Below are 26,733 nucleotides of genomic sequence, written 5' to 3'. Positions count from 1 at the left end.
TACCTCATCTAGATGAAGACAGTGGACTCTAGGAGTCTGATCTATCTGAGCACTATTTGATGACTAACTATAAAATGCATGGACTACCATTTTATGAGCCATTGTATGCACACACACACACATATATATACATCCATGTGTGTGTCTGTATTCTTTTATTCTTTTACTTGTTTCAGTTATTTGACTGTGACCATGCTGGAACTCCACCTTTAGTCAAACAAATTGAGCCCAGGACTTATTCTTTGTAAGCCTAGTACTTTTTCTATCAGGCACTTTTGCCAAACTGATAAGTTACGAGGACGTAAACACACCAACATATATATATGTATATATATATACATATATATATATATATATATATATATATATATATATATATATATATATACAACAGGCTTCTTTCAGTTTCTGCCTACTTGCCTACTAAATCCACTCACAAGGCTTTGGTCGGCCTGAAGCTATAGTAAAAGACACTTACCCAAGTTGCCACGTATTGAGACTGAACCCGGAACCATTTTGGTTGGGAAGCAAGCATATATATAGATCATCATCATCACCATCGTTTAACATCCACTTTCCATGCTGGCATGGGTTGGACGGTTTAACTGAGGGATGGTAAGCCAGAAGTCTGCACCAGGCTCTAAGCTGATCTGACAAAGTTTCTACAGCTGGATGCCTTTCCTAATGCCAATCACTCCAAGAGTGTGGTGGATGCTTTTTACATGCCACTGGCATGAGGGCCAGTCAGGTGGTTCTGGCATCGACCACACTTGAATGGTGCTTTTCATGTTCCACCAGCACAGGAGCCAGTCAGGCGGTACTGTTATCGGCCATGACAATGATTTCACTTGAGTCAACAGGTCTTCGTAAGAGCAGTTTATTGCCAAATGATTGAAGGGTACTCTTAAATGCGCTGGTTATGCTGCACTGGCATAGGCCATGGTTATGGTCTAACTTGGCTTGCTGTATCTTCTCAAGCACTGTATATCTCCAAAGGTCTTGGTCATTTGTCATCACGTCCATGATCATTGCTATTATGCAAAAGTGTTGTAAGTCTAAAATGCTGCGTTTTCAGAAAACGAAAAAAATAGTCTTACCATTCTACTTCTTTGTACAATAGAAACAGTTTCACCTTTAAAATAATACTTTGTTGGGTGCATAAAATCATAACTCCATGCATGTATGGTATTTTCGGTCAGAAATATTCTTGCAAAACTGTTGTATGTGGGGCTTACCACACTTTTGCGAAAATGCTAAACCGTTGTACTACACTTTGACAATTTTCATATCTTAGTATCTGAAGCAGCTGGAAATATGATAGTTTGACCAAAAAAAAAAAAAAAAAAACGGTTTGGACCAAATTTGGACATACGACAGTTTAACATAAAAGCAACGGTATACATACACAGATCTTCGTTTTGTTTACAGCTAGGCATTCAGCTAAACATACTGGTATTAATGTAGTGGATTCTTTAAAATTTTGCCTTCAGTGAACCTAGCCGAAGAAGACTAACCAAATTTATGACAAACATATTTTGGAAAGTCCAAAACTCAAATATTAGGTTATCTATTCTAGGTTGTCCATTTATCCGGTGTTCTTCCTAGAAGTAAGATGAAAATTTTTTATGTTCATCGCCTATGCACACATTTGCTTTTACATAGCATCATATGGTTATCGACTGCTATTTCCAGCAAAAAATGGTGCCTTGTTGTGCCTCTATTTCCTATTTATTGATATCTGTGTGTGTGTGTGTGTGTGTGTGTGTGTGTGTAGAGGCATGTCTTATTGGTTAGGATGTTGGACTCACGATCATAAGTTGCGATTTTGATTCCTGAGCCAGACAATGCATTATGTTCTTGAACAAAACACTTCATTTCATGCTGCTCCAGTTCATTCAGCTGATAAAAATGAGTAATCTTGCAATGGAGAAACCAGGAAATTAGCAGGCCTGATATTGGGGCTGGTGAAGTTATAGAAATTCTCTAACAACCACTTCTAGCCCTTTCCAGAGGTATGGCAAGAAGGCAAATCCTGCTGCCACACATATGTCCTTCCAGCAGCAACCCTCACCAACTAGAGCTTGACCATAGTCTCCAGCTGCTTCACAGAGCCATCTCAATTGAACTTAACACTCTGTTCAAAGACGTGAGGATGTATTTTCCCCAGCATGTGAATACAGTCAGAACACCTACTGCATCTCTTCCTGCTGGCCACAGCTTAGTAGTCTCTGTTACAGCAGTTGTCAATGTCACATCTTACTGCCTTTATGGTGTTTATAGAGCATTGAGCAGTAGTCATGATTTCAGTATTTTGATGTTCATTGCAAATCATCAGGATATAGGTAACTCTCTCACCCATCTCTATGTTCTGAATTTAAATTCTGCCAAAGTCAACTTTGCCTGTCATCCTCTTGGGACTGATAAAATAAGTACCAGTTGAGTACTGGTGTCGATGTAATCGACTTAACCCCCTCTCCTAAAACTGCAGGACTTGTACCAAAATTTAAAATCAATATCTAAATGGCCCCCAGCCATCCATTTCAGCTAAAGTTTCTCACCTACAACTTTAATGTTTATGTTTTCCAATGCCATTGATTGTTCACCAATACATCAAGTTGTTCCTGAGAAAAAGAAGACGTAAAAAAAAATATCAAATTTAGCCTGAAAACTCTGTATTTATGTGTACACACACACACATACATGCATGTGTATGTATATGTGTGCATGTGTGTGCATGTATATGTATATGTCTCACTCTCTATATGTGTGCATGTATGTGTATTTGTTTCTTCCTGTTTGTGTCTCTTTATTGTTTATGTGCTGTGTAATATAAAATAGATTTAACTCTTCATACACATATGTAGCCTTTCACAGCAAGATTACATATATTCCATGCTTCAAACATGTATATCAAATGATGTGAAAAGAAACTTAGAAAGAAACTTAGAGGATATACTCCATCCTAATTAAATACAATCTCTTTGTGGAATGAAATCTAGAGGATATACATACCCCATGTTAGTGGGTTCATGGTGCATGTATTAAACTGATGTCACAGACACAGACTTTCAGCAGATCTCATCAAATCTTGTTCACTTTTGGTGTCACAGATTCAAGAAAATGAACTCATGGGCATTTAGATAGTGTGCCTTAACTTACACAGTTATGACCTGTTAGATTTAATTCAATAATGTCAATGTAAGGCTTGATAATATAGAAAATAAAAACACAATTAGCTCGACTAAAGTAAATTCTGTAGTATTATCAACTCACATCTTGTATTAGTGCTTGTGGTTAACCTTCATTAAACACCTTTAGTGAAATATTGCTTACTCTTTGAACTCAGATTAATCTCATCTTCTAATCACACACTTCTCAGATTCATGTTGTTATATATATCCAGGGATCACACTCTTTTCTGTTGTTTCCAAACTCTTGCGAACATGGGAAATGAATATATCACTTCTAATGCACATGTGGAAAGAAAACGTTTATCTCAACATCAAGTGTTGATGTGCTGGATAAAAGATTAAAAGACTTCTTCCAGGCATTTATTTTCCTTTTTATCTTGAAATTTTAAAACAAGTGCATCGAAAGATAACGGTGTGAATTTTGGTACAAAAAAGAAAAAAGAAAGAAGTACCATTACAAAGTGAAATGAAGATAGAACTGGGTTAGATAGAATCAGATTCAGCTTGAACACATCGATTTCAAGTCTGTGGGGGCTTGCAAAGGTCATAGGTACAACCCTTGCTCTTGAATAACCCACAAAGTGAAATGCAGAACTACAGATGTAAACTTCTTGGCAGCTTCAAGAGAAGACACAGTTGTATCTTTTTTTTTTTTTTTTAACTTGAAACAGGTTTTACTTAACTTTCTATAACTCAATGAATGTACACAGTTTATTGAGTAAAGAGAATTGTGTAAATAACTTAAGAGGATTGTTTGTAGTTTTACATAAGAGAGAATTTGAAGAATTATAGCTGTAATGAGGGGATTAAAAGCTGCAATCTAAGTAAGAAGTTTGCAGTAAAAGTAGAAATCAAAATATTGATATCAACTCTCTTCGTGATAATCATTTAGCTTCCATCTACTACCACCACTACCACCACCAGCAAGAATAATAACAATGAAGAAGCTCTTGATTGAATGCACATTGGAACCTCTGGAATCCAAACTTTATTTTCTTGCAAAAAAAATTAAGCAACAAAAGATGAAAACATGGAAAAAAGAATCCAGCTTGGTAGTAGAAAATGCCAAATGATGGTCAAAAAGTGTACCAGTTATTTGCAAGCGTCACAGACACTAATTAGCATTGGAGTAACAGCTGTGTTCTTTTGTCATGAAGGATGGAGACAAGGACTCAAATTTCTTACAGATTGTTAGGTAAGCAAATTTTAGTCATACCAGATTCACTGGAATATATGATGGCATGAATAACAATTTATTGAATAGCATGTTGAGATACTTGATGTGAGCAAGAGATAAGTTCTGTCAACTTAGTAACGTAATTTGTAAAGGAAGCATGGTTAGTTATTGCAAAGTGGCTAAGATCTAAGAAAAATAAAAATTATGTTTAGAACTGCCACATCTGTTGGCATCAAAGGAATTTATTTCTATAGAAAAAAAAAGAAGACTCTATGATATTTGTCTAAGATACACAACGTTGAGTGGTAGTGAAAACGTCAGTTTATAAGATTTATAGTGACTGGGTAAAAACAAGTTGAATGTAGTGTGTGTTGAATATACAACTAACTTACAAGAAAGATTAAGCGTAAGTGAATCGAGAAAGTAAACAGACACCAAAGGTATTAGACGATGTAAACAAGATAATATTTTTTAAAAAATAATTAGAAAACATTGTATTGATATGGCCATGTAATTCAAATGGATTATATTTTTTTTATTCTTTTACTAGTTTTAGTCATTGGAATGCAGCCATACTGGAGCACTGCCCTCAGTAGTTTTAGTCAGTTTTTATCAACCTCAGTATTTATTTTCATTTCGTACTTATTTTATCAATCTATATTTTTGTTGAGGAGCTAAGCAAACTTTTGTGAAACTTGCTTGTTTTTAACCACTGATGCTGTGTCAAACAGTTAAAACATGTAAAAACACAAATACAAGCAGATACGAGGATGGAAGTCTGCAGGTGCTAAATCTGGTGAATAGGATGGGGGTGTAGTGATGCCCTATAGCAGACGACATTTCCGGAGTTTTTATCCACGCATGTGCAGGGACTAGTTCCGGAAAGAATACAGGAAGAGTCTCATGCACATGCATAGTCATCGATATCCAAACGTTCCCGCTTCTTTCACTCTCTTTGTTCGCTGGCCGGCGAAGAGCCTAGACGTCGCAGTAACCGCTCTCCACAACCCAACTCTGGAGCTACACAAATAACCACGCAACTTCATTGACGGCGTCTCAGTAAACAAAGGGCGAAGTGCTGCCGAATTCCCTCCAAGTGTGAGCAGAATTCTATTGTAATAAATATTGTTGTGTTGATAGTTTAGAGTCTGCGTTCCTGTTGTTTTATTCAAGAAATTTAATGTACGGGAGTGGAGTACACCTAATGGTGTATAACCACTTCCCTACAGGGGTATGGAAGTGATACCACATTGCTTTTGGTGAGAAACTGAAGAGTGAGGAGAGCTCAGTGACAGGGTGTACTGTTGTCGTAAAGAATCCAATTCTTTGCTGCTCCACAGATCTGGTCATTTTCGCCGAATGTACTTCCTCAAATACTTCAAAACATTGTAGTAGAACTCTCAAATAATAGTCTGGTCTTGGGGGACAGATTCTCAATATACAATACCACAGATGTCGTAACAAATGATGAGTATGCTCTTGATTGAGGTGCAGCTCTGTCATGCCTTTTGCAGCACCCGTGCTACTCAAAACTTTGCATTCAACTCATTGATTTATCGCCATAAGCTTGCCAAAGCATGTTCAATGTCTCTGTAGTAGACTTCCCAAGTTTAATGCAACATTTCATGTTGGCTCTTTGTTCCAGCTTCCTGTCCATAAAGAAAGTCACAGACTACAGCATACACATGATCACAGAACATAAATTTCACAACTTTTAAAGTAAGCACAGCAATGCCACTCAGCACACTGCCACATGAAGGTCACTGCACATGCAACCATGTGCTGCCATCTGTTGGCATGCTACAGAACCTGTCTAGGAACTTTTTGATATGATACCACAAAGACAGAGAGACAGACAGAAAAGCAGGCAGGCAAACAGACAGACAGACAGACAGACAGACAGACAGATAGATAGATAGGCAGACAAACAGACAGATGGCAGACAGACAGATTGATAGACAGACATGCATACATACATACGGATAAATGGACAGCTGGTGAGATGGGCCAACAAACAGAGAAACAGACTGACAGACAGTCAGATAGAGAGACAGATACACATACAGACACACACACACAATAGGCTTGTGCATAGCTTCTGTTTAACATATTCTACTCACAAAGGCTACAGATATAAGACTCTTGCTTAAGGTGCAAAGCTGTGAGATTGAAACCTAAACCCCCATTATTGCAAAGCAAACTGTTTAACCAAACAGCCATGCCTGTCCATGTAAAAAGAAAATTTCTAAAATGAAAGTTCCTAATGGAATAAATAGAAAAATATGGATTCCAGAGGAAGTAGTCATATTGGTCCTCTGAGTACCTGGTTTCCCAGTTGAGTTGATGGAGAAAGTAACTGAGTAAAAAGCTGTTCTATTATAGAGTCATCATCTGATATGAAAAATAATGTGGAGAAAGAGAAGAAGAAGGATGAATAGAGAGAAGGGTATGAACAGTGTGAAATAGAGAATAAGATACAAGGGAAAATAGTAAGGAGAAAGAGACCCAATGAATAATGCATTTATGCAGACACATTTACTCCATGGCAGATATACATAACTTTGTATAGATATTTATTGAGATATAGACATTTACACATTTACATATATATTATATACATACAAATACATGATGAACTGCATATGTATGGGTGTATGCATGTTTATGTATAATAGCAACAAAAAAAAAATAGATAACAATTATTTGATATATCAAGACACAGATGTACATAATGTTTGATTAAATGTGAAGAAATATCATTAAATATTCCCCTGAACTAAGTGAATATTTGAATCGAGAACATGATATACATTAGGTTGTTGTCTATGATTATAATAACTACATGAAATAGTGAAAATATGTATGGAGATTAAAAACAACAAAACTATAAGCATAACAAATAAATCCTCTCTGGGTGACATTAGTTAAAAAAATATATATATTTTCAGTTGATCAATAAAGTTTTGTATTTTAATGACAAGGACTGCTTCATTAACCAGCTTCTGTTGATAGCTAATGGCAGTGAAATTTAGACCTACTGTTGTTATGTTGTTTCTTTAGACTAAAAAAAAAAAAAGAAACAGGACTACTACTACTACTAACTACTACTACTACTTTAGCTAGAACAACAACTACTTCAGCTTTAGCAACAACATTAACTAAATAGCATTGAAGAAAATAACCGAGCAAAATTGGAAATTCTATGAAAATGCAGTTTCATTTCAGGCAAGTTAGCTTTTATCTGATATATGCCTCATGCCACAAGTAAGATCTTGCAGTTGGTTGGTATTTTTTTTCTTGTTTTTGGTTTTGATGTTTTGTTGTTTTCTTTTGTCTTTGGTTTTTCCAGAAACAAAATAGAAAAGAATATTTTCATGTTATATATTTTTTCTAAGGGCAAAGATTAACAAAGTAAAAGTGCATTTATCATATTACTAGATTAGGATCAGTTAGTTTTAGATTTTCAAGTGTGAAAGCATTTTAAGATCTAAGATCTCTTTGCACTATGGTTACCTCAAAGATCTTGCAGGTAAATTTCAAGGCGAAATTTAATTTGATAATTAACAATAAAAACAAAATAAAAAGATGTGAAGTCTTATTGGACTTTGGCGCTATCAACTTTACCTCCACCACCAATACCGTCATCATTATCATTGTCATCATTATCAACATCATCATTGTTGTCGCTATCATCATCATCATCATCATCAGCAGCAGCAGTGCCATCCATTTTATTTATTATCTAGTTCACTATTCCTATAATTGTCATGTCATGTCATCGTGACCACTACCTCTACCATAACCATTGCAGTTGCCATCGTTGTCACCATCACAAGCCAACAAAGCCAGCTTCTATGTAGTTGCTCAACCTACAAGAAACAACAGCCTAATTTCTCTTAAATTCATCCAAAAAATGATGATGCAGAAGAAGAAGAAGAAGAAGGAAAGGAAAGGAAAATTGAGTATTGTAGTCTTAGATATGGCTAAAATGACAGAATAGCTATATATATGGAATGCTTTCGACCATACAGCTGTTCAATCAGAGTCAACTTGAAGCCAAACAATAGTGACATCATCATCATCAGCATCAGCATCATCACACCACCACCACTGCTAATTCCCTAATTTTCCCCCTTTTCCCACGTTCTGCTTGGTTGAATGGATTTGAAAAACAATTTGCCAGTGCCATTTTTAGTTAATTGTAAATGAAAAACTATCAAACCAAGCAGAGTGAAATTCATGTCCAAGCTTTTATAACTAATCAAGCTTCTAACATAATTATGTTTGGACTAGACACAAAAGACTTATATTCTATGAAAGAGTACCTGCAAGTTATAATGTTCCAACCTTTCCCCAAAACATTAAGGGCTAAGTTAATTCAACTTGCTTTCCACTATAATTGAAGAAATTAAGTAGTAGACATTATTCTGCCTGGCTTAATCATCTCAATGATAAAATTACAATTCAAGATATCAGAACACATATCATCATCCTTGTCATCATCATTGCTTTTATATCAGCCTTTCTCATACTGGCATAGGTTGCATAAGTGTTATTGAAGTTGGATACACTTGTCACCAACATCTATTTGTTATTTTAAGCAAGTTATTTCTATTCCACTGGTCTTTACACACAATGAAACCATTGAGCAATGAGGCATATTATGTACAAAAGTCAGGAACACTGTCATAGCTTCCACACAGTGACAATGAAAAGAAGTGGAAATGCTCACAAATGTACACACAAACACATACTCAGTGACTCTGACATATACAAAAACACAGATACGTACATACATACACACACACACATACATTATATAAATATGTTTATATATGTATGATGGGCGTCCATACAGCTTCCATCAACTTACTGATCTTCCTAAGGTTATAGTAGAAAACTCACCTAAGTTGCAAAGCTTAAATATAAGGAAGGAAACTAAAGCCATGTGGATGAAAAAAAAAATATTTTTTACTAAATGCTACACACATATGTGTGTGTGTGTGTGTGTGTGTGTGTGTTAGGAAGAATGAATGAGCACACTAAACATGTGGTATCACTTTAGAGAATAGAATTTATATTTTAAGCATAATTGTAGAATTTTTATAATGGAGTTACTGGAATATATGGTGTCATATAAATAATGGAGTCATTTAGTTTAATATTCTCTTAGTTTAGGATACATTTAATAAAAAGAATTCTCAACTAAATGGTTTAGAATTGCAACTGATAAATGTCTACTACAAGCCAACTACAGAAGATACAACATCATTTATAAATGTAGATTCCTTAATAGACAGTAAAACTGTATCAAGGTTTACATGGGAGCAACTGTTAATTTTAAGCAATAATACTCAACACATTTGAGCTCTTTTCAATGTGAAAAATACAGTGAATCTACTTCAGTAGCTGACTACACTAACTAGGTGTCATCATTGACTCTTCTTTGGTTTCTCCATAACAGAACCAAATGATGATGATGATGACGACGATGACGACAACGATGACGACAACAGTGATGATGATGATGACAATGGCACTGACAACAACAACGACGGTAGTGGCAGCAGTAACAACAGCATCGGTTATGATGATAATGAAGATGATAACGACAATGATGATATCGATGAAAATTAAGCATTCCAAATAACAACTATTTTAAAAACAGCTTTTGCTCACTAAATATTAATCTCTAAATATTATGGAAATATTAGGAAATAGTCTCTCATTGACTTTTTGATTTGCTTGAAATACAGCAAAATTTACTTCAAAATAAACACTGTCATCCTCAAAAGAGGTATTTTTTCTTGGTTCCTTCACAATGGTAAATAAATGTTTGATTTACTAGAACTTAAGAACCACAACTTTCTCACACTTCATTCCACCATTGTAGATAATGAAAAATATGAAAACAAGCATTAAAAATAAAATCTACCTGTAATAAACACACCTTTGGCACATCAGATATTATTCTTCTTAGAAAATAGGTTTCCAGTTTTCCTCAGATGATCTAAACATCATCATTTCTTGGCACTAACACAAGAACAACAAACAAAAGTATATTCACATATTTGTCAACTTACAGAACAACCCATTTGGACTAATTTTAGGGAGAGATCAAATCCAGTTTTACAGAATCATAATCATGGTATAGTTTAGATCTGAATTGAAAGGGTAACAAGTGGAGGAAGATCAATGACAACATTCTGAAAATATTTTAATTCAAATATGACAGGAAAAAAATTGAAAGAATGACAAAAGAGAAGGAATTGACGATAGAAAGTTGAAAAAGAATGTACGTTGTGTGTATCATTTGTATAACAGCATAATAATATGACAATAAAGGATTCTGTAGAAACCAATGAGAGAGAGTCTTTCTGAAACCAAACCATGGAAGAAATATAATAACATGCATTATAAACTCTATGTACATTTTATATATAACTGCTTTAAATTTAGGCACAAGGCCAGCCATTTTGAGGGCCAGAGTCTAGTTGATGCCACTATCCCCAGTGCTTAGCTTGTACTGTATTTCATTAAAATTAATTTGGCAGGATGAAAGGTAGAGTTAAGCCCACTGCAGGATTTGAATTCAGAGTTGGAACAAACTACAAAACATTTTTTCCAACACTAACATTTCTGCCAGCTTGAATTTTTATAGTTTATATACAAAAGTATAATGCTACTGAAAGCATATCTACATCTATATCTGTCCATATATACATATATATATATATATATTGATCTTTACAGTATCATAGATCTGTTTCAGTTTATCTTACCAATCAGTTTCACACACACATTAGATAACTAGGTGATAACCTAATTCTGTGCTCATAAAAGTGGCTGATATGCAAAGATTTATGTATCCATCCTATTGACAAATATGAGTGTCTGTTTTTCCTGACTTAAGAACTATTAGATGACCTATGTATATACATGTATGTATGTATGTATGTACGTATGTATGTATCTATCTATCTATCTATCTATCTATCTATCTATCTATCTATGTCTCTCTCTCTCTCTCTCTCTCTCTCTATATATATATATATATATATATATATATATATATATATTGAATGATACAGTTATGAAGACTCACATGCAGGATTTCAAATTTCTGTATCAGCAATACAATGATTGCTTTGTTTCTTTAGCTGTCATAAGTCTAGTGCCTGTAGCATCATCAATTACAAACATCGAAAAAAAAATCCTACCTTCCTACATGCATACATACATGGACGCTCACACACACACACACAGGGTGCCCACAAAAGTCTTTAAACAATTCCAAAAAGTCATTATAGAAAACTTAGAAGAGGTGGCAACTAAATTTTTGTTGCATATTAATATGCTATCATTAAAGTTTGTTTATAATGATATTAATAGCTTTATTAATGTTATGTCTTTATGTTTCAGACACCAATTAATGTTGTTTTTATGTTTCAGACAACAGCTACTCCACATGAAATGCACAATGTGCCTTGGTTTATCAAAACAAAGTCGGATGTACAAACACAAAGAAATTATAGAGCTAAATATGGTAAACAAGCTACAGCATAAGTAATTTGTGGAAAGGAGGATGGTGTCATATAAACCAAGGTCAGGAAAGCCAAGAACATCTGAAGAAGATACTGACCATAACCATCTGTCATTTCAACTTGCCCCAACTAAGTCTATCTGTATTCCACTCAAGTGCAACTACTAACATCAACAATTCATAAAGTGTTCCTTTTTAAAAAGCTGAGGCTTTATGCAAATAAAATTCAGTAATTGCAAGCTATTAAGGTAAATGGAATGCCTCAATGAAAAGAATTTGTTATCATTATCCAGCAAAAGTTGAAGATGATGATTTCCTTAATTGCTTTACTTATGAGACAAGCTTCTATGTGTCTGGAAAATTTAACAACCATAAGGCAGGAATTTGGGGATCAGAAAATTCCCACGTTACTTGAAAAATTGAACATGACAGCTTGAAGGTTAGAATGTGCTGATAGATTTTGAGCAACAAAGTTAGTTTTTTGGGTTTTTTTTGGAAACAATAACAGTTGATACTTACCTTGATTGTCTAAAAGAATACAATGTGTCACAACTAGGAAAGCTCCATCCAAATGCCACCTTTCAGCAAGATGGAGCACTGCCTCACTGAGGAGCAAACGTCCATGGAGTTTTAAATAAGATGTCTCCAGATTGTTGGATAGCAAGAGGTAAACTGATTCCTTGGATCCCTCTTTGTTTCACAGACTTAACACCCATACACTTTTCTTGTGTGACTATACAAAAGATATTGTGTATCACACTTAAATAATTGACTTACATGGCCTTGAGCAAAGAATAACTGCCTAGACTTGAAAGAAATGAAGCTAGTATGATCCACTGGATGTATAATGTCAGTGTGCACACACGACAGCATGTAAGCATCCTGAGAGAAATGTTGGACATGAGAAGCATCAGATGTGGTGTGCAAGAGTGACAACTGTGCTGGTATGCAAGAGGAGAGCTGTGTGAAGAAGTGTCACTCCCTAGCAGTGGAAGGAACTCACAGAAGAGGGAGATCCAGGAAGACATGGGATGAGGAGTGAAGCATGACCTTCGAACGTTGGGGCCTCACAGACACAATGACGAAAGACCGAGACCGCTGGAGAAATGTTGTGATTGAGAAGACCTGGCAAGTAAAGTGAGATCACAGCAGTAGCCTATACCAGTGTCGCATAACCAGCCCATTTAAAAAATACCTTTGAATTGTTGGATGACACACCATGCTTAAGGAGACCAATTGAATCAAGCAAAATCAAAATCAAAAATCAAATCACAATCAAATGGAAATTGTAGTTGTGGCCGATGCCAGTGCTAACTGACTAGCTCTCATGCTGGTGGCACACAATAAGCACCATTCATGTGTGGATCATTGTCAGTGCTGCCTGACTGGCTCCCTGTGCCAGTGCACATAAAAGCACCATCAGAATGTGGTCGATTCCAACCCCCCACCCCAACTGGCTCCTGTACCGGTAGCACCTAAAAAGCACCATCTGAACATGGCCTATGCCAGTTTCACCTGACTGCAGAATTTTGTCAGTGAACAGGTCGCGGTCTCAAAGCAACGAAAATATTTTGACAAATTAAATTTAAATGTGGAAGTGAATCTAACGGTCTTTGTGCGTTATTTTAAATGGCTTATAAACACCTTCCACACTGCAATTGTTCTATATATATATATATATATATATATATATATATATATATATATATATATATATGTATATACAAACATACATACATACATATATATATATATATATATATATATATATATATATATATATATATATATATATATACACACGCACTCACATAGATAGTTACAGATCCGGGCAGACAGACAGACAGATAGATAGATAGATAAAGAGAGCAAGAGAGAGAGACACAGTGATTGAGAGATAGATAGATCAGTATATCCAAAACTCAAAACATTTTGAATCAATTTCTAAAATTTTTGTAAAATCTTACAAATTTGAATTTTAATATATTCCAATAAAAATGTTGCTTTTATTGTTCAGTTTGAACAGCATTTTTGCTCGAAACCCACGCCTCATGCTTTACAACTTTCATTTATAGCGAATACCTCTCCTGCTTCCTGTCTCCATCTTTAAATTTATATTCACCTCTTTATCACTTCCGTTTACCAGTCTGGCAATTAAGACTTTGAAGAAAGGAAGGAAATATTGTTCACGTAGAGTCAGAATAAATCAAAGTAATTTCATATGTCACTATTTTATAACTTTCACTTTTTCTTATAAATGCTTAAAACTTATTAAAGTTATTTCACTATTTATTTATTTCAATATTTCTTATAAATGATGGAAGGTAATTTCACTAATTTTTCAATTATCTTTCATATTTCATTTGTCTATAAGTGTTCATCTTTCTTTCAAAGCAGGAGAAGGAGACACTAGACTATATTGTCTTACAGGTATATATATATATATATATATATATATATATATATATATATATATATATATATATATATATATATATATATATATATATATATATATATATATATTTCGTATGTGTATTTCGTGTGCAAGATTCTTAATGTGGATACGTGTGTTGAAAGAAATACAATTAAACCTTGGGAGAGGCATTATGCCGGTAATAAACACGCGCACAGGTTCAGTCCTTTATTAATTTATATAGTTTTTTGTTAAATTATTTCATTGCACTCTTGCAATCGCTTCAGTAACTTTTCTCTCCACTTCCATTTATTTTGAATATATGATCTGGCGTTGTTTCGAAACTGTTTGGTATGAGCATGTGAGTGTGTGCAAGCTCGTATGTGTGCACGCTCATATGTGTGCACGCACTTATGTGTTCGTGCTTATATGTAAGTATGTGCGTCCATATGTGTGTTTGTAACAATTTCGTTTATATCAGATCAGATAGAGACTTTTTAATTAATTTATTTACGTTCATATTCCGCATCATATGTGTGAACAACACATGCAACCATGGGCAATTGTAAGGCCCTCATCTACGTGTATTTGGTGTTTAAAATTGGTTGCGTTTCAGTTATGAGGACCAACTCCTGTATTTGTCGCAACGATGCGTCACCGGGGTGTCTAGACAGGATTTCTATGCTAATTCTGTCCAGTACACCACCATGTTGTTCTTTGGCATGCTGGTAGAGCACCGAGGTTTGTTTTTGATTATTGTAGTCCCTCCAATCTTCGTTTACACGCTCAGCCAAACTTCTTGCCGTTTCACCTATGTATGTCGTGTTTCTGTTTTTACACTCACCATCCATACAGCTTATTTTGTAGACTACATTTCTGGCTTTGCAGTTGGCACCAGGACTATTTTTGCACACAATGCAACTCTCCTCAACACACCTTGTTCTTCTGAAGGGATATGTTTTACATATTATTGATCTAATTGATCTCCCTGGTTTTTCTATAACATTTATCCTCAACTTGGTACTTTTGAGGATTTTTCGAAATCTGCGGGCCAGTTCTCCGTGTGGCGTGGCGTCCACAAACATTACTCCCTAGAACTTGTCGGTATTGTACAACGTGGTCTTTTTGTTTGTTTTGTCACTAATCCTTTGTAATCTATTCCACTGTTTGTTACGGTATCTAGGTTGTGTTCCATTTGTATCTTTGACAACAATCTCCTCAAATTTCTTGTTAGCTCCTCTGTATACCTGGATTCTATCTTTCTGGCTGTATCCCGAAAATTGCATGCGATGCATGAAGTCTTGAATATGTTTTTGCCCCTCCCATGGACTGCACAGGGGGGGATATGTTTTTCATTATTCTAACCAAATCGGCTATCAATATATTGATTTTCACACTGTGATAGAGCCGAATTCTTATGGATAACATACTTTGAAGATATAGGTTTCATATAATGTGAGTGGAGGATTTGAACTTTGTCATTAATTGTTTCTAGCCAAAGTACTGGGAGTCTCATGTTTAGGTGTCTTGTTGGGTAATCTATTGTTACCTTGATGCTCTGGTGTATTGTATTAGCTATATTCTGGATGGTTTCCATTACGATCTTCTCGTTCTCTTCAGTCTGAATGTTTGATGGTGTTTTGACTACGATGTTAATGTCATCCACATATCTCCCGTATAGTTTGAGTGTTATTGAGTGTTCTTCGAGAGTTGTTTTCAGCTTTTTGTCCCACCAGGTCATGAATAGGCTTGCCACGTCTCCGGCCACACTGACACCAATAGCCGCTCCCTGGACCTGCATGTATAGTTTTTCATTGAATTTAACTATATGGTTCTGCAGCGTGGTCTTCAGACGTGCACCTACAGCATGTACAACCATTTTTCGTGTTTGGATATTATCCTCTGGGTCGTGGGTGGGTGTATTCCATCCCTTCCAACGCTCTGCGGTGGTTTTTCTAGCAGCTGATGTGATCGTAGGTGGTCTACTTCGTCCTGACCTGGTGGGGCAGAATCTAGTTAGGTCGTGGTGATCTAAGTATTCATTATTATAAACGAGCTTTAGGAGGAGGCCTAGTTCCCTCGTGTTCACTTCACGGAAGGTTACTTCACTTTCCGAAATAATTTCAACACATCTCTCTACGGCAAAGTCAATGTCAATGGATGGATAGAGAGATATTACATCCATACTGCCTATAACACAATATGTCAGGTCATGGGAGCAGTTACATTCATTGACTCTGCTGAGGAGGTCCTCAGTGCTTTCACAAACATCAGGAGACATCTCGATGTGTGGTCTTAATATCTGTGAGAGGAAGAATGACAGCCTATAATTGCTGGCAATATTGGCACCACAAATCGGTCGACATGGGGGGGGGGGGGCATGATAGGGTCTGCAATGGGTTTATGGTCTTTTCGTAACCCATAGAGTGTAGGAATGTTGTTCTTGGATGATGCGAAGTTCTGTGCTGTGCGTCTCTTAGGTTGGAGTATGTTACACCACATTCCCATGTGTGCATTGAGAATTTTCTCTACTTTTTCATATTCTTGCGGTGTAACTTCTCTCATATCTTCTATATGCTTTTGCATCGTATGGGTGTAGTTTTGCAGGCTGTCTACCGATATCCTGCCTGATTTGTCTGTAGGGAGGCATACTATCTCATTGTTTCTAACTCTATGTTTTAGTTTTCGTATGCCCATTGCAGCTACTGTACTGAGTTGGTGGGCCTCTACTTCGTTTTGTATTGGTGCAGTTGCTATATAACGTGTTAATGTTTTCTTGAGTCTGCTTCTAGCTAAAGAGATCATGGCTTCTGTTTTATCATCTGTGTATGGCGAGATGCATACTCTTTTGTTGAAAGGTAAATCCGTTGGATAGATTCGGGTCATATCATAGGATTTGTCAATTGGGTTATAAAAGAGATTTTCTAAGGTGTTGTTGTTGCCATTGTTGTTATCATTGTATGTGTGGCTGCTGTTGTTGCTGTTGCTGTTGTTATTGTGACGGACGTTGTTGTTGCTGTTGTTCCTGGTGTGTACGGTGCTGTTCGTGTGGTTGTTGCTATTGCTGTTATCATTGCTGTTGCTGATGGTGGTAGTGTAATCATTATTGTTGTTGGTGGTGGTGGTGGCGGTGTAGTTATTGTTGGTTGCATTGTGAATATTATGCGTATTACTGTCGTGGTGGTTTCTTACAACTGAGTTGTTGTTGTAGTGGTGTCCTAACCTCCATCTAATCTTAGTAAATGTTTTTTCAATCTCAGATAGACAATTGACCTTACTGACCTTGTTATACACTGCATATTTCGGTGGTAATCCTACGGCACACGCTTCATTTTCATCCAGTAGTACTGAGTCATACATTCCAGGTGTGTGACTATTTTCGTTTGCGATGTCATTGTATATCTCCGTAGTTCGCAGTCCGACATCAGAATCCCGTTGATGTTATTTGGGTATTTGTCTTTGTTTCCTGTGTGTTGAGGTTGTTGTTGTCTCATCCATTTCAATTTGTTGCTGAAGTGTTTGTTACAGGCTCGGTTTATATAGTTATATTCCTGATGGATGATATATGCGAGTTTTAACTCCTCATACAGTGTTATCATGTTCTTGAGGTTTTGTTGTAAGAACCTTTTTCTCTTTTGGTACTGGCTAATTTCTTTGTATATTCTCTTTTTGATGTTGACCAGTGTGTATATAATACACACTGTAAAGGGGTTGATATTAGGAAGGGCTTCCCACTGTAGAAATCATGCCAAAGCTAATACCAAGGTTCAGCACAACCTTGCAGCTCACAACAAGATTCTCTAAAAACTTCTAGTCCATAGAACTGGACATTAAATGAAGATGGTAATTAAAGAACCTTCACTTCTCCCGAAAACCAATATTTTCCATATTCAACTCATTCTCTATCTCTAGTCATCTGTCACACCATTCTCGACTCAGTGGCACTTAGCTAGCCATGCACCTTTTGTATTTCTTTATCCTAATCTGTAAAGAATACAGTAATATCCTCCAGAATACAGTAATATCCTCAGTCTTTCTATTATACTTTAGCATCTCAACATTAATACTGAGTATTGCACCCCTGTTCTGTCAAGAGAATTGCATTGTGAATTAGTTGTTGACCGTATTAGTGCTGATGCAACAAGAAAAGCATCCAGTACACTCTATAAAGTAGTTGGTACAAGAAGAGAATTCAGTCATAGAAGCAATACCAAAGCAGAATTTGGAGTTCAACACAGTCTTCTGGCTTGTCAGCTTTTGTTGAACCATCCAGCCAATGCCAGCATAGAATACAAACATTAAATAATGGTGATGACAATAATGCTAATATATATATATATGTATATATATGTATATGTGAGTATATATATATATATATATATATATATATATAAATATATATGTGAGTATATATATATATATATATATATATATATATAAATATATATGTATTTATTTCATGTTGTTTTCACATTTCATGTTCGGGCATATGGCGTACTGGTTAAGTGTGTGGGCTACTAACCCTAAGATTCCAAGATCGATTCCAGGCAGTGACCTGAGTAATAATAATAATAATAATAATAATAACATCGAAAAATACCTAAGGAATGAGATCCCAGGTTCAAAATTTCCCCAAGACACATGATGAAGCCGAAACGTGTTAACAACAAAGATGAGGACAAATATCCATCAAATGTAAATAATGTATATTTCATGTTGTTTACATTCTGTAACGTCCTGTACCCATATAGGCATTTGTATATACGCATATATATATATATATATATATATATATATATATATATATATATATATATATATATATTATTTATATTATTATATGATTGAATGCCACGCATCCATTCCCAATTAAGTTTATATCTATCTCTCTCTCTATATATATATATATATAAACAAATAGTAAATGAGTATATGCATATATACGTACAGGTATGTACATACCGACATCCACCTGTATGTATAGGTGCATATTTGGGTACAGGACATTGCAAACAAAACGTAGACGAGAAAACACGCAAGCCACATAGAGAACATTCTACTTCATCAGCTACCCCCGTTTTAACACCGGCGTTTCGAAGAGCTGGGCAGGACGCATCGCTAAAATGGCTCTTCCCATGGACCGCAAATTAAATCTGTATACACAAATTAAACCTTGCCATGGAGGAATGTAGTGGCGGACAAAAAACAAGACAGGAAAACAAACAGAAAAGGCTATATGGCCAGACGGGAAAAATTATGTGTATGAACGCTGTGAGGCACGAACTTGAAAGTGGGAACTAAGTAAGTTCGCGTGTTTGCTCAGCGATAGCCAAGGAAGAAAAGGATTATTGACCGGAAGCATGTGACCATGCTGGTGTAAGGGGAAGAGAGAGAGAGAGTGGTAGAGGGAGAAAAAAAGGGAGAAAGTAGAAGAATAGGTGAGCGTACATAATTAAGGATAAAATCATTATAAAGATTTTATCAAGTGGCCAGTGTGTTCTAAAAAACCATATAGGTAACAATTAATACTAATATATAATTATACAGATATAATTATAGTAAAGAGTGCTGATAAAAAACTGCATCATACTAGAGATAGACGCCAAATGGTGCTAAAAACCACATCTTACCGTATAGGCACAGGTGTGGCTCTGTAGTAAGAAGTTTCCTTCCTAACTGCATTGTTCCAGGTTTAGTCTCACTGCAAGGCACCTTGGGCAAGCCTCTTCTACTATAGTCTTGGGTTAACCAAAGCTTTGTGATTAAATTTGGAAGACAGAAACTGAAAGAAACCAATAGAATGTGTGCGCGTGTGCGTGTGTGTTTGTGTGTGTATGAGTCGTTGGATTTGCGTTTGTTCCTACCATTGTTTGTCAACTGGTGTTGGTTTATTTGCATCCCTGTAACTCAACAGTTTGGCAAAATAGACCAATAGAATAAGAAACAGGTTTTAAAATTATTAGTACTGGGGTCGATACATTCAACTAAAATTTGTCAAGTCAGTGTTGTAGCATGGCCACAACCTAATGACTGAAACAAGTAAAAGGATAAGAGAAGGGGGGGGGGGTTGTTTACGTCATAAGCATTTATAAACTGTCAAGAGAATATGAAATAATTCAATTTTGGAATGTTGGATCTTGAAGCAGAAAAGCTATAAATAATGATATATAAATATTGTCTAAAAATCTATTTACATGGAAAAACTTGTACGCTGCCCTTGGGACTCAAGCCCATATCTCTGGTAAACATAACAATATTTACATGTCATTACTTATAGTTTATTAAGGTGGTTAGCATGCCACTGAGCATTTTGTTTGGCATTTCATCCATCTTTAAATTCTAAGTTCAAATTTCACTGGTGACAACTTCGCCTTTCATCTTTTTGCAGTTGATAAATTAAGTCCCAGTTGAGCACTTGGGGTGTAATCGACTAGCTCTTTCCCCTAAAATTGCAAGCCTTGTGCCTATTGTAGAAAGGATTATTTAAATGCTCTTCTCATTCAAGATCCATCATTCAATATAAAAAAAAATAAAAGAATTATCTCATTTTCTCTTGAAGTTTATGAATTCTTATGATGTGAACATACAATTCTCACTGGTAATAATAATGTTTCTAAAATAAATCGAGAAACAGGAAGGATTGCTTTGAACCAATGGCTGAATGCCAGCCATATTTAAAGGGGTTCAAGACTCATGAGAAGCCTTTGACATTTTCTATCAAAGGTATTTTTAAGCCAATATTTACATGCAATTATTTATAGCTTATCTGCTCCAAATCCAATACTCCAGAAAAGAATACGTAAGTGTGTTTATCTATATATCTCATACCTCCTAAATTTCTTTATATATATATACATATATACAGAGAGAGAGAGAGAGAGAGAATATATATATATATATATATATATATATATATATATATATATATATAGTAACAAAATGGAAAAGGAGAATTTTGATTATTCCTGCGTTGTGAAATGTAATGCAAAAACAAAGTGCAACACCACACCTCATCTCTAAACATTACCGTATATATCAACTCACAACCCTAGAAACAATGAGGCATATTGTACAAAATCTACCTATGCTTACTCGGGATCTAAAAACGAACAACATTCTGAAAACACATAAATTCAGCAAATGCAAAAAGCAACACAAATCACTGAAAAGACTTCTGAAAAATGCAAAGCTTTACATAACAGCCATGAAACCAATGGTTAAAAGATGTGGACAACAAAAACTGAGGAACACGCTCCAACCTACTGGAAGACTCAGAATGCCTTTTCAAATAAGGAGAGAGGTTCACAATTAAAACCAAATTCACTTGTGCTTCCAAGAATTTAATTTATGTTATGACCTGTTTAGTCCATGTTATGCATAGAGAACTTTGTGAACAAATGATTCAACAAGTAGAAAAATCTAAGGGGAGGTAATTCGTGATCATTATAATTGGGGACAGGTAAAGTAATTACTCATCTTTCAGAGAGGGGATAAATGTATATGTACGAAAGCTCAAAAGCTAAAGTAGGGAGATGAAATATGTACAATGATGTGTATGTGTTCATGAATTTAAATATATACTGCGACCAAAGTTGGTTATACATTCATATTTAGACGTGTTCTGTATTTTTCGATGAACAAATTTTCTCTATTTAAATGTTACTGTATAGAAATTGTTTCTTTGCACTGGTAGATGAGGAAAAATGTGAAGTTTGGTTGGATATTAGCTGCACATCTCTCTATGAGTTCACTCAAAGTAATCTGTCTATATTGCCAGAACCGGATCTCTTCCTTATGTAGTGTGGTTCTCCATCTCAGTGTCTTACTTGTATGTCCTATATAGTTATGTCCACAATAGGCTATAACATAAACAGGCTATAACATAAATTACAGGCTATAACATAAATTAGATTCTTAGAAGCACAAGTGAATTTGGTTTTAATTGGGAACCTCTCTCCTTCTTTGAATAGGAATTCTGAATCTTTCAGTAGGTTGGGGCATGTTCCACAGTTTGGCCGTCCACATCTTTTAACCATTGGTATTGTGGTTGCTGTGTGAAGCTTTGCTTTTGTTAGAAGTCTTTTCAGCGAATTGTGTTGCTTTTTGCATTTGCTGAATTTATGTGTTTCCAGAATGTTGTTCATTTTTAGATCCCTAGTAAGCATAGGTAGATTTTGTTCAATAGTGTTGTATGCCTCATTGTTTCTAGGGTTGTGAGTTGATATATACGGTAGTATTTTGAGATGAGGTGTGGTGTTATATTTTGTTTTTACATTACATCTCACCACATGTGGATAATTGAAATTCTCCTCCTCCCTATATGTATATTCTCTCTCTCTCTCTCTCTAAATCTATATATATATATATATATATTATATATGTATATATATATTATATATGTATATATATATTATATATGTATATATATATTATATATGTATATATATATTATATATGTATATATATATTATATATGTATATATATATTATATATGTATATATATATATATTATATATGTATATATATATATATATATATATATTATATATGTATTATATATATATATTACATATGTATTATATATGTATATATATATATATATATATATTATATATGTATATATATATATATATATATATTATATATGTATATATATATATATATATTATATATGTATATATATATATATTATATATGTGTATATATATATAGATAGATAGATAGATAATGCACATATAGAATATAAAGAAAGCTAGGAGGTGTGAGATATATAGATAAACACACAAATATATTCTTTTGGGGATTATTGGATTTTGGAGCAGATAAGCTATAAATAATTGTGTGTAAATATTGACTTTAAAATACTTTTGATAGAAAATGTCAAAGGCTGCTCATGGGACTTGAACTCCTGTAAATGTGGCTGGTATTCAATCGTTGGATCAAAGCAATCCTTCAAATTTCTCTATTTATTTTAGAAACATTATTATTACCATTCAGAATTGTATGTTCACATCATAAGAATTCATAAACTTCAAGAGAATATGAGATAATTCTTTTATTGTCATTTTTATTTTTATTTTTATTATTTTTTTTTTGAATGATGGATCTTGAATGAGAAAAGCATTTAAAGAATCCTTTCTACAATAGGCACCAGGCCTGCAATTTTATAGGAGAGGGCTAATCGATTATCTCGAACCAGGTGCTCAACTGGGACTTAATTTATCAACCGCAAAAAGATGAAAGATGTTGATACCAGTGAAATTTGAACTTAGAATTTAAAGATGGATGAAACGCCAAACAAAATGCTCAGTGGCATGCTAACCACTTTAATAAGCTATAAATAATGACATGTAAATATTGTCATGTTTACCAGGTATGGGTTTGAGTCCCAAGGGCAGCCTTCAAGTTTTTCTATCTAAATAGATTTTACGACAATATTTATATTGTATTATTTATAGCTTTCTTGCTTCAAGATCCAACATTCCAAAAACAAATTATTTCATACTCCCTTGAGAGTTTATAAATGCTTATGATGTCAACAAGGCACACACATACACACACACCTTCTCTTATCTTTTTACTTTTTTCAGTCATGCTAGGGCACTGATTTGTTGAATAAATCAACCACAGTACTTACAATTTTAAAACCTGTTTCTTATTTTATTGGTTTCTTTTGCCAAACTGCTAAATTACGGGGATGCAAATAAACCAACACCAATTCAGAAGTACTGGTAAGAAACAAACAAAGAACCAAAGACATACACATATATTCCATTAGCTGATTTCAGTTTCCATCTTCCAAATCCAATCACTAGGCTTTGGGCAGCCCAAAGCTATTACTGGAAGGCATTTGCCCAAGTCACCTTGTAATGGGACTGAACCTAGAACAATGCAGTTGGAAAGGAAACTTCTTAGTACAGAGCCACGCTTGTGCTCATATGGCTGTGGCTGCATATGTATAGTCATACTATTACCTGTATATCCACACCTGTACCTATAAATAATTATATGTATATATATATAAAATGTATATATATATATACATAAATATATGTATATATATATATATATATATATATATATATATATATATATATATATATATATATATACACACACACTTCATTTTTGTATTTGGTTTGCAAGATTCTTTATGCGAATTTACATGTTGCAACAAATTTTTTATAGTCTACAGACACAACACAATACATATGTGGTGCAGGGTGTAAATATAATATATATATATATATATATATATATATATATATATATATGGTAATCTTCAAGTTTAGGGGGGTAAAAAAAATATTCAAGGGAAGTAACTGAACGTCTTGCCAGTATTCTCCGTACATCTCTGTTTATAAATAAATCACACACGTGATTTGATTGACGTTAGGGTTAGGGTGTGATTTATTTATAAACAGCAAGAAGAAAACGGATAATACTGGTAAGTCGTTCAGTTATTTCCCTTGAATATTTTTATTTACTTTTTTACCCCCCTGAACTTGAAGATTACTTATATATATATATATATATATATATATATATATATATATATATATATATATATATATATATGTATGTATGTATATATATGTATATGTACAAAGTTAATTGCAGAATAAAACCATTAGGTCATCGACTCGAAAAGCTACAGCCCAACAATGACCACACACAGAAAGTACAGCATAAACCAAAAGACCGAAATAGCAAAAGGAAGTCAAAATTTTATACATAAGGATAAAATCGATTAAAAATATAATAGAATAACATAAATAAATAAACTGCGATTAAAAAGTTGATTAACAATATTATAGACGTGTACAGATATAGTGGAATATATATATATATATATATATATATATATATATATATATATATATATATATATATATATATGTATATATATATAGAAAAAAATAATATATAGAGAAAAAATAATACATATGGAAAGGTAGTAAAATAGTTCATTCGTTGAGGTTAATGGCAAATAAAAGAAGTTTAAGTTCAAATTGTACGAAAGTTCATTACTTCCCTCATGACAGCAAATTTAATAGGTAAAATCGAATTTCGTAATTCATACACAGGAATACCGAAGTACACGGGACGACATAACAGAACATCTAATGTGTAACAAAGTAAAATCCATATTTCACCATCAACGTTATTTCAGTCCAAGAAAATCAAGGCACACAAGTCGATACATTAAACCAACATCGAGCAGGTAACATCGGTAAAGTCAATCCATAATTTAACATCATTTACAATGGATTACAAATATAGGTCGGAATACAAACACAAAACACCTATGGCCATTTCGGGAGTATATCACCGTATTTAGAGCAACATAAGGCACAAACTAGAGATAATCCCCTCTTCAGGCTAAAGAACACACACAAACATCAACGAAGGCATCAGAAAAAAGAAATTATAATTATGAGAGCAAGCTTATATAAATAATATGAACTAGACCAAAAAAAAAAAATAATAATTAATTTTTAATATGCCCATTAGAATAGTCAAGCAGGTTTTGTACCTAAAATAAAACTACTAGGTTTCAAATCCAACGTAAGCTATAATAATAAATAAATACTACCATTGTATCCAGATTTTTATTTCTATCATTACTATTCTTATCACTATTACTACCATTATTACCACTACTAATACTATTATTTTTGTTCTTATTTTTATTCTTATATAGTTTTAGGAAGGTGGAGGAATTATTTGTGATTGCAAAAAGGGATTACCTCAATAAACTTATTCAAGGTTTTCGGCCCAAAAGACCTAAGAATGGAAAGGGATTCCCTAATGCAAAGTATTTGTCATGGTGGAACATAATTCCTTTATGATTTGCAAATTATGGCCATTTTCTTTGACTACTTCCTTCAGTTTCGTTAGTTGTTGACAGCAAACATCTGACTTGATCATTTGGTTCCTTGGAAGCAGCTCACAATACACAGCACACAATACACAGCACACAATACGCAGCACCTTTGTAATCCCACCAGAATGTCAGTATGGTCGTTTTCGATTGATGTTATTGTAGACAATCCATTTTTTATCACAAGAGATGATTCCTTTAAAAAAAGTGGTCGATTTCATCGCATTTGAGGTGCATATCACAAATATTGATTCGTTGTGTTAAGTGAATTTCTTTCAATTTATGTGGAACCTAAATATCAAGCTTCTTAACAAGTCCAAGACATTTTAAGTGATTTTCAGTTGCTGTGCGTGATACCCTTAACTTCTCTGCAATCTCGTGCACAGTTATATGACAATCAGATTCAATTATGGCTTTGATTCAGTCATCATCAACTTCAGTATGTGACCAGAACATTGGTCATCATTGAGTGGAATATCTCCAGAATGGAATTTTTTAAACCATTTCTGACATGTGCATTC

This window comes from Octopus bimaculoides, chromosome 3 (genome assembly GCF_046866305.1).
Source record: "Octopus bimaculoides isolate indiv1 chromosome 3, ASM4686630v1, whole genome shotgun sequence".
Lineage (NCBI taxonomy): Eukaryota > Metazoa > Mollusca > Cephalopoda > Octopoda > Octopodidae > Octopus > Octopus bimaculoides.
Note: the sequence above shows the minus strand (reverse complement) of the source record.